General features: G+C 36.4%; 1 pseudogene; it reads right to left on the bottom strand.

The window, feature by feature from the left end:
* Positions 1–316: 316 nt before the first annotated feature.
* On the bottom strand, positions 317–1,727 carry LOC699820 (RNA-binding protein 3; annotated as a pseudogene).
* Between the last annotated feature and the right edge of the window lie 7,573 nt (positions 1,728–9,300).

Below are 9,300 nucleotides of genomic sequence, written 5' to 3' on the forward strand. Positions count from 1 at the left end.
ACATAATTATATTAAGACATCACTCATTGTTTGTATGAAAATCAAATGTTATTGGGCATTCTCTATTTTATTTGGTAATCCTATGTCCTAGGGATATCTTCCCTGAAACCATACCGTAGGATTTGGCTAAACGCTCCTCTGATTTGCTCCTGTAGCATTATATGTTTACTCTATCACAACACTCATTTCGTCCCTATTACTCGTATAATACATCCATCTCTGTCATCATTAAGGACAAGTAATCTATCTTTTTCAGCAGCATGTTTCCAGCCTCTAAATAACCAATGTTTGGTGCTCAATGAATATTTATTTGATGTTTTTATTTTTATTTTTTCAGGTTTCATCTTTTTAATAAGCTCTGTGAAAGACATCCTAAGCACTGTATGAGACACAACAGAATATTTTTTCTTCCAGTATTAAAAAAAAAAAAAAAAAAGACATTTGCAAACATTTTAAAGCAACTCTTCTATATAATCAGTTTGATTATCTGAATTAGAAAATACCCTTGGATAATCATGTTATTGATACACTTTTCTTTTTTTTTGAGATGGAGTCTCGCTCTGTTGCCCAGGCTGGAGTACAGTGGCGCTATCTCGGCTCACTGCAACCTCCACCTCCGGGGTTCCAGAGATTCTCCTGCCTCAGCCTCCCGAGTAGCTGGGATTACAGGTGTACGCCACCACGCAGGGCTAATTTTTTTATCTTTAGTACAGATGGGGTTTCACCATGTTGGTCAGGCTGGCTTGACGCACATTTCTTATAGGTACGTTTGGAAATTGCTTCCTAACCACAATAAACACTGTGTACAGGTTTTTAAAATGTCCTGGATACACATTAATTTTCTGAAACCAGTCTGGCCAAACTTGACAGAATCAATTATTGCTAGGTCCAATAATCCTGAGAGGTCTAACTAAAAAACTGGTAAAAAGAAAAATACTCAGGCTCTACAAACTTTCCATAATTTGTCTTTAAATAGGCAGAAAAAATTTTTAAAAAGATGGAACTGTTAAAGATCTTTAACTACCTTGGCAGGTCAATTTAAAAACAAAAGGTTGATATGCTATAAAATAAGATGCTTCAGTGCAGCTCCAAAAAGCTTTATAAATACAGCCATTTGGAAGGACAATCCTGGATCAGAAATTATTCCTTGTGTATCTACATTATGTGCATGTCTCATTTCACTTGTCATAATTGTGTCTGTAATTTCCTCCTGAGTAGCGGTCATAACCACCTTGGTTTCTGCCATTATAGTCTCTGGAACGTCCATATCCATATCCATACCCTCCAGGTCTACTGTCATAATACCTGCCACTCCCATAGCCCTGGTCCCCACCACCTCTAGAGTAGCTGCGACCACGCCCATGGGCCCCAAAGCCACCTCCTCTGGTTTCCCGAGCAGACTTGCCTACATGAGCCACACGGATCTGACGACCATCCAGGGACTCTCCGTTCATGGCTCTCATGGCAACTGAAGCATGCTCTGGGTTGGTGAAGGTGATGAAACCAAAACCCCTGGACCGCTGAGTCTCCCGGTCCTTGACAACGACCACCTCAGAGATAGGTCCGAAACTGCTGAAGTGGTCTTCCAGCGCTTGCTCGTCGGTGTTAAAGTTGAGCCCTCCCACGAAAAGCTTTCCTTCTTCAGAGGACATGGCAGTTCAAGTCCTGGAAATTAAAACGTAAAAAACCCGGACAGACGGCGAGCTCGGAGGAGCACAGAAAACAAGCTGATGTTTTTAAATGCATGAATTAAACCACTTTAATTAATTCAAATCCTTAGCCAATTTAGGATGTATTATGAATATTAATATGTAGTTTACACCTTATTTTGATGTGTTTAAAATTAAATTAGAAATTTTAGTTTAGAATTTTTGAAATGATATCGATCATTTTCGAGTAATTCCTGGCAAGCCTTATGTCTTAGGTCATTAAGGCTGTAACAAAATACCATCAACTGGGTGGCTTACAAACAACAGAAATTTATTTTTACAGTCTGGAGGCTGGGAAGTCCAAGATCAAGGCACTAACAAGATAGATTTGGCCACTGATAGATGATGCCTTCTCACTGTGTCCTCATATGGGTGAAGGAAAAAACTCTGGTCTCTTAGGTTCATTATAGGACACTAATCTCATTCATGAGGGCTTCACCCTGATGACCTAAACACCCTCAAAGGTCCCTCCTCTTAATATCGTCAAAGTGGGTATTAAATTTCAACATATGATTTTTGAGAGGCCACAAACATTCAGACTGTAGCAATTTAGCTTCCCTAAGCACAAAAGTGTACAAAGTTGAACGCTAGGCTGCCAAATTTGTAACTTACTGAAGTTGTAGGATTGGGTTCCCTCTCCCTTCCAGAGGTTGAAAGTAACAGATGACATGCTCAAAGTTGCCCACTTACCCAATCCATAGGGGAAAATATTGATTTTTCTATATTTGTCATCTAGATTAATATTTTCCTCCAAACATGTTTCAAAGATCTTTCATTATTCAGGTTGATAACAGGTGTTCTTCAAAAGCAAACATATTATAAGTTTGTTTATCTGCTAGGTAAAACAAGTTTAAACCAATTTCCATCCTCTAGGAATTTTCAGAACCATTAATATATCAATTTATGTAGTGAATTTCCAAAAGTTGTTGTATAATATAGGTGATTTTTCTAATCTAAAAAGAATAGAGTCGTTTCACTGATAACAACCAATTTAGGAAATAATTATATAGATTTTGTTGTAGGGTAAAGGTGTATGTCTACCTGATTTTTGTTGTTAAAAACAAGTCTTTGGAATGCCTGAATCAGATATGGGATTGTACAATTTATCTAATACACCTAGCTTTCTTGAGTCATGTTCATCTGTTTTGAAGTAGAGCACCAAAAAGTTTCCAAAATAAATATTCTTTGGATTTAGTATATGTAAAAGAAAGTTTGCATTTCATATAGCAATCTGTAAGCCCATAAAGATATATGTAAAATTCTTGAGTAGTTATATATAATTTGGATTGCTGAACATTTAGTATATTGGATTTTAAAACAAGAACTTCAAAGGTAAAATATAATTCTCACTAATGAAAAGCACATGTGGTATGGCTAAATCCCCCAGCCCCCACCCCCATAAGCAACAGTCAGGGCAGGCCTAATGTGTGATCAGAGTACACGGCCACCTGTGAACTGAAGTTTGAAGGATGTGATCTACCTAGCTGCCTTCCAAATCATGCTTACCTCCATCAGTTGAATAAGGTTGAGTGTCACCAGAAGAGTTAATATGTACAGTGTTGCCTGTGAAAGTTGGCACATCAAATTATTACTACCTATTAACCTAGAAGTTAGTATAGGTTTATTATCATTATTGTTACATGCCATGGCACTAATATTTAATAATAATAGGTAGCATTTCACTCAACCACATATGCCAGTTGCTTTACATGATAGTGACAATAGGTAACATTTTTGACCACTTAGTGTGCTACACATAGTGCTAAGTTTTTTACTTACATTATTACATTTAATTATTTCAATAACCTTTTGAAGTCAATTTCACTTTTATATCCATTTTATAGATGATGAAACTTAAGGCTTTGTAAACTTAAGTGTTTTACTCAATAGGTATAGTAAGTGGCTGAAATGGTCTTTAAAACGATCTTTATCTGATCTGTGAGTCTGCATTCTTAAAGCTCTATGCTTTAAGAATAATTACAATTCCCTAGTTTGGATAGATGCTGAAGTATTCTTATCGACTTTTATCATGGAAACAACTGAGGCTCATAAAAATCTATATACTTTGTCCAGGGTCTTGAGGGAACAGAGACATAGGTTTCACTGTGAGAAAATAAAGATAAATTATGTAAAACTACCTATGCCAGCAGAAGCACCAAATATGAGATTCAGGGCAAGAAGAACATATAGTTTGGCAATACAGAGATGAGGTGAAGGGAGAGAACAAAAAATAAAGTAGGGGCCGGGCGCGGTGGCTCACGCCTGTAATCCCAGCACTTTGGGAGGCCGAGGCGGGCGGATCACAAGGTCAGGAGATCGAGACCACGGTGAAACCCCGTCTCTACTAAAAATACAAAAAATTAGCCGGGCGCGGTTGTGGGCGCCTGTAGTCCCAGCTACTCGGGAGGCTGAGGCAGGAGAATGGCGTGAACCCGGGAGGCGGAGCTTGCAGTGAGCCGAGATCGCGCCACTGCACTCCAGCCTGGGCGACAGAGCGAGACTCCGTCTCAAAAAAAAAAAAAAAAAAAAAGTAGGATAAACCCCAAAGACCAAATTGGCCTTTGCAACAATTCCGTTCAGACTTTAAGGAAAAACTCTGTCTATTAAATCTTACGTGATGTTTTCTATGTAATTTATAAACTGTCTAAAAAATAAAATACGTTTGAATAGAAAATAATGTTTTCATTCCTAAAAGCATTAGGAAATAGACCACTTGAGGTCAGGGTAACACCAAAAAGAATTTCCCACCACTAAAACGAACCACATTGCAAACTCTTCCTAAGTGCTTAGCAATGTTCTGAAATGGCTCCATTTATGTGAGGCTTGAGAAAGGAAAGAGGCCTCTTGTGAACTTTTCAACCACAGAGAGGAATGTTCTTTAAAAAGATATATTCAAAGTGCTATAACAAGTGCTACATATAAGTTGGTGAATTGCCTTATTTAAAAACAAGTGCCAATAAAAGATATTCTTCCTGTTGACAATCAAAATAATTCAATTTTCAGAAACTAAGTTTCTGCAAGTTATAATAACTGTTTTGTGTTTAATGTTCTTTACATTCTGTAGCTATTTTTTGATTTCTTATATCTGTTTTTAATGTAAGTACTATCTCATTGAAGATCTCATTGTTTTTGCAACATCTTATTGAATGAGTAATGCAGATTGATATTAATAAAAATTGACACTGAGTGATATATGACACTGCTGCTAAGAGGCTTTGGAATATAGAACATAATAATTTGTCATGGTGGTTGTTTGATTTCAAATATTTGCTTTCTAGCAGACTTCCCCAGGAGAAAATGTTGGTTCCAGCTTTCACAGCCCAAATATAGGTGAGATTATGAATAATCCTTGATGTATTACAACTACAAAGGTTAATATACCAATTTTTTATCCTGCTAAGTACTAATCACTTTAGAAATCACTCTGTGGGACACCTATTATTATTATCCCATTGATAGATAAGGAAACTAGATTTTAGAGAGGTTAAATAATTTATCCAAAGTCACACAGCTAGTCAGTGGTAGAGCCAGGATTTAAATTCTGGCAATCTAACTTCAATTCCAACAGCTAACGGTTGTAACCGTTATGGTCTAGATGGTCTCCTGTGGAAAAAGCATTGTTGGAAACCCAGTTCTGACACTGCCATGACCTTCGTTTCTCTGTGTCTTGGATTCTCCATCTGAATAATGAGGAAAACTCTAACTGAGCCCTGAGATCTATTAGATGTCTAACGTTCTATACTGTCTCTAATTGTTACAGCAAAACCTTAGAGAAATGACTACTTGTGCATTATCCAAAATGAGTTATATTATAAATGGAAAAACTAGAGAAAATGAATGGTTATTTATAAAAGGGGAAATTAAAATCATATGTATTAATAACTCATGAAATACAGTGAATTCATTTAGTGTTCTGGTGCATATGAAAAAATTGCTTTTACAGATGCCTTTGGCGATTGCTTTCCTAGACCTTGTACCGTAAACCTGGAAAATATTTTTTGTTTGTATGTTTTATGTATTCAAATTTAAACAGCTGATTTAGAGTGCTCTTTTTCTTATATTCCTAAGCACGGTAAATTAGAAAAATTTTGCCAGGGACCCTTCAATTCCCTTTGTCTAAAATATGCTTGTCTGACTTTCTTGGGTGTGACCAAAGGTCTTTAGTCTTATTTTCAAGTGAACTTGAAGGTCCTATTTTCAAGTGAACTTTTCCTCTTTGTAATTCCATCTTCCATTTTTATTAACCAGTTAAGCATGTTTTACTTTACACTGTGATAAGAGGATCAGAAACAGCTTCCCCACATCTAAGGCGATCTTAATCAATTGCAAGGAATACATGAGTGGCATAGTGTGGAAGCTTCCTGCCTAGAGGAAGAAGAGAGCTCCTCTGGATTATTACTTTTGATTCCATTGATAAAGGAAGAAAATTAGGTAACCTTGAAAATGAGTACTTTTGCCTGTGAACCATTTTGAAGGGACATGAGGTAAATTGTTATCCCCCTGTTGACCCTCAACTAACCTTTCACTTTTAACATATGTTTTTGAAGTGCAGCCATGTTGATTTGCATGGCTGTTTGGGTACAAGTTTCAGAGAATCCTGCTCCCCCCAAGCCTTTCATCACTTTTTTGAACTTTGAGTATAAACATTAAAATGCCCTATGGCTCACAGAAGACTGGATGACTGGCATTGACTAAGAGATATTGTTTAGTAACACACCCTCAGTAACCCCAAGGTTTGTTACTTAGCTTCTCACTCAGTAACCTAACTATGAGGTCTAGTTACCCAGGATGGAAAATAACTACTATAAGCTGATTGTGCTTGCAGGGATGAAGTGGTGATTGTGTCATAGAATCTCTGGAATATCCTGAATTTTTCTTTGTGGCCCACTGGGTTCTGAGGCATTTTCCAGGTTTTTTCAATGTGAATCAATCTACTGTATCCTAATACTTCTGTCTCTCAATGTCAAAGGATGTGATCAATAAAAGAAGAAATGTATAGTTAATGTGATAAGATACTGACAAAGTAAATAAAGAAAACAAAGAAAGTATCAAGGGTTTGCTTTTTTGGCAAAGACTGTTTCACTGTAGTGTAATCTAAAGGAATAAATATGCAAAAGGCTGTTTCACTGTAGTGTAATCTAAAAGAATAAATACGCAGTTAATCATAAGTACACATAATATGGCCCTCAAAGGAAGAGAAGTGCAAGGGTTAAACACATTAAATTATCCTTCTTTCTTCATTGGTGCCTGTTAAATAACATTATCTTCTATTGTCCTTAATACCAATGCTCCCACCTCTGAAAAACCCACCTCTCTTTCTTTCTTTTTCTTTCTTTCTTGCTTTCTTTCTTTCTTTCTTTCTTTCTTTCTTTCTTTCTTTCTTTCTTTCTTTCTTTCTTTCTTCTTTTCTTTCTTTCTTTCTTCTTCTTCTTTCTTTTTTTTTTTTTGAATAAGGTCAAATTAATGGAATGAAAATCAGTTCTCACTAATGTCCAGGGTAGGGGCTGGCAGCGTTCCAGAAATGCTTTTCCAAAATACTGGTTTCAAGTTTTCATTGTGGAGGAGGGAGGGGGAGACGGGATTTTGGAACACTGAGAACCCCTGGGGATTATCGCTGGCTCAGACACCTCATTACAGAGCTTTAGAGGCAAAGTGACAGGAGAGCTTTGGAGGCCAGGGAGATCCTGGAGAAAGACTTTATGAAAGTAAGAGTGTAGAAAAACAAACAAACAAATAAATAAATAAAGTAGAAAAATGAATGTCTTTCATTTGTGATATTAATAGTGATAATCCTATTAATTAAATATGCTGATAGGTTTAACAAATTCAGTGCTGTGTGAAATGTATATACTTTTTACTCTCTGTGCATTTCTAATGGTAGCCATACATTACACAATAAGTTGCATATAGAAAATACTCAATAAAAATCTGCTGAATTAATTTAAGTTAAATGTCATCTATAGGCAACATTCTTATTTTATCAAATCCGAATATCTACTTTGTGTCAATCCTTGTGTTAAGTATTGTAAAGGATAATGGAATACACTTTGCAGACATACATCCTGCCCTCAAGGGGTTTATAGTTTAACTATGATCATAATAAAAGTTTGAAAGCCAGTCTGATGTGATATCAGTTCCCTTAAGTTGACCCTGAGTGCATGAAAAAACTAAATCATGCCACATCCAAAGCATTTTATATTGAACTGTCTTTCTTTTTCTTTTTCTTTTTCTTTTTGAGATGGAGTTTCACTCTTGTCACCCAGGCTGAAGTGCAATGGTGCGAACTTCGCCTACTACAACCTCCTGGGTTCAAGTGATTCTCCTGCCTCAGACTACCAAGTAGCTGGAATTACAGGTGCCTGCCACCACACCCGGTTAATTTTTGTATTTTTAGTAGAGATGGGGTTTTGTCATGTTGGCAAGACTTTTCTCAAACTCCTGGCCTCAAGTTATATTGAATTTTCAATTGAGAGTATAGATAACTTTCAGCCTTTTAAAAACTCATGTAGCTATGAAGAAATTGAAGTTTCACTCTTTAATGAATATATGTATATCAATACCTTTTATAATCTCTCAAGACCCTAATTATTTTACTATATAATAGCAGCTATTTAAAAATACTTCTCAATGTGACATGTATGTACACATATATATGTGTACGTATATGTGTGTGTGATTGTATGTGTGCAAGTTAAACACATGTGGAGGGAAGGAGAGTAAGAGTGAACTTGTACCAAACATATGTTTCATGAGTTAATGAACAACATTAGTTTGAGGAAAAAGCTGTTTCTAAATATTTCATGGAAACCAACATAAAAAGGAAAATTTCTCCACATTGGAATAAAAATGTCATCTATTCACCATGTCTGCATGGATTACTGCAACTCTGCCTTTATCTATCACGATCCATAACCTATCTCCAAAAAGAGTGTAAAGCTGACATCGATTAAGTCATTTCTCTGCATAAATCTCTTCAGTGTCTTCAGTTGCTTTAGATCAAAGTCAAAACCCAGTATCATGGTTAACAATGGCTCCCATAATCTAGCATTTGCTAACCTCTCCAGCCTTTCTTGCTGGATGCTCCAGCCCAGTGGCTGAATGTTGTTCCATTCCTGAATGCCCTATACCCTCTGTTTGATCTTTTAAGTTTTTCTATCTCTTACCTTAGCCAAGAAAAAATCTCTCTCTCTTTCTAACGATCTTCCTTTCCTTTGGTTCTAACTTAAGAGTCACTTATTTCTGACACTTTGCTGACATTGACTTAGTTGGTCTGCTCAATGCTTTCTTAGTACTTCTATTTCCTGGGTTATAACAATTGTCATACTTTATTATGATTGTTACTGTAAGTATGTCTCCTCACTACACTGGCACCCTCCATGAACATAGGTATAATGTCTATTTTGTTCACAGCATGTGAAACATAGAATAAATGCAATATTTATAGAATGCATTCATTCATTCAACAAGTACATATTCACTGATGCTAGGCAGTGTTCTAGGTGCTTGGAGTAAAGCAGTGAAGAAAACAGAAAAAAATTCTCTGGTCCCATGGGTTTATATTCTAAAGAAATAAGGGGAATCATAGTTTGTT

The sequence above is a fragment of the Macaca mulatta genome, chromosome 11 (genome assembly GCF_049350105.2).
Source record: "Macaca mulatta isolate MMU2019108-1 chromosome 11, T2T-MMU8v2.0, whole genome shotgun sequence".
NCBI classification, from domain to species: domain Eukaryota; kingdom Metazoa; phylum Chordata; class Mammalia; order Primates; family Cercopithecidae; genus Macaca; species Macaca mulatta.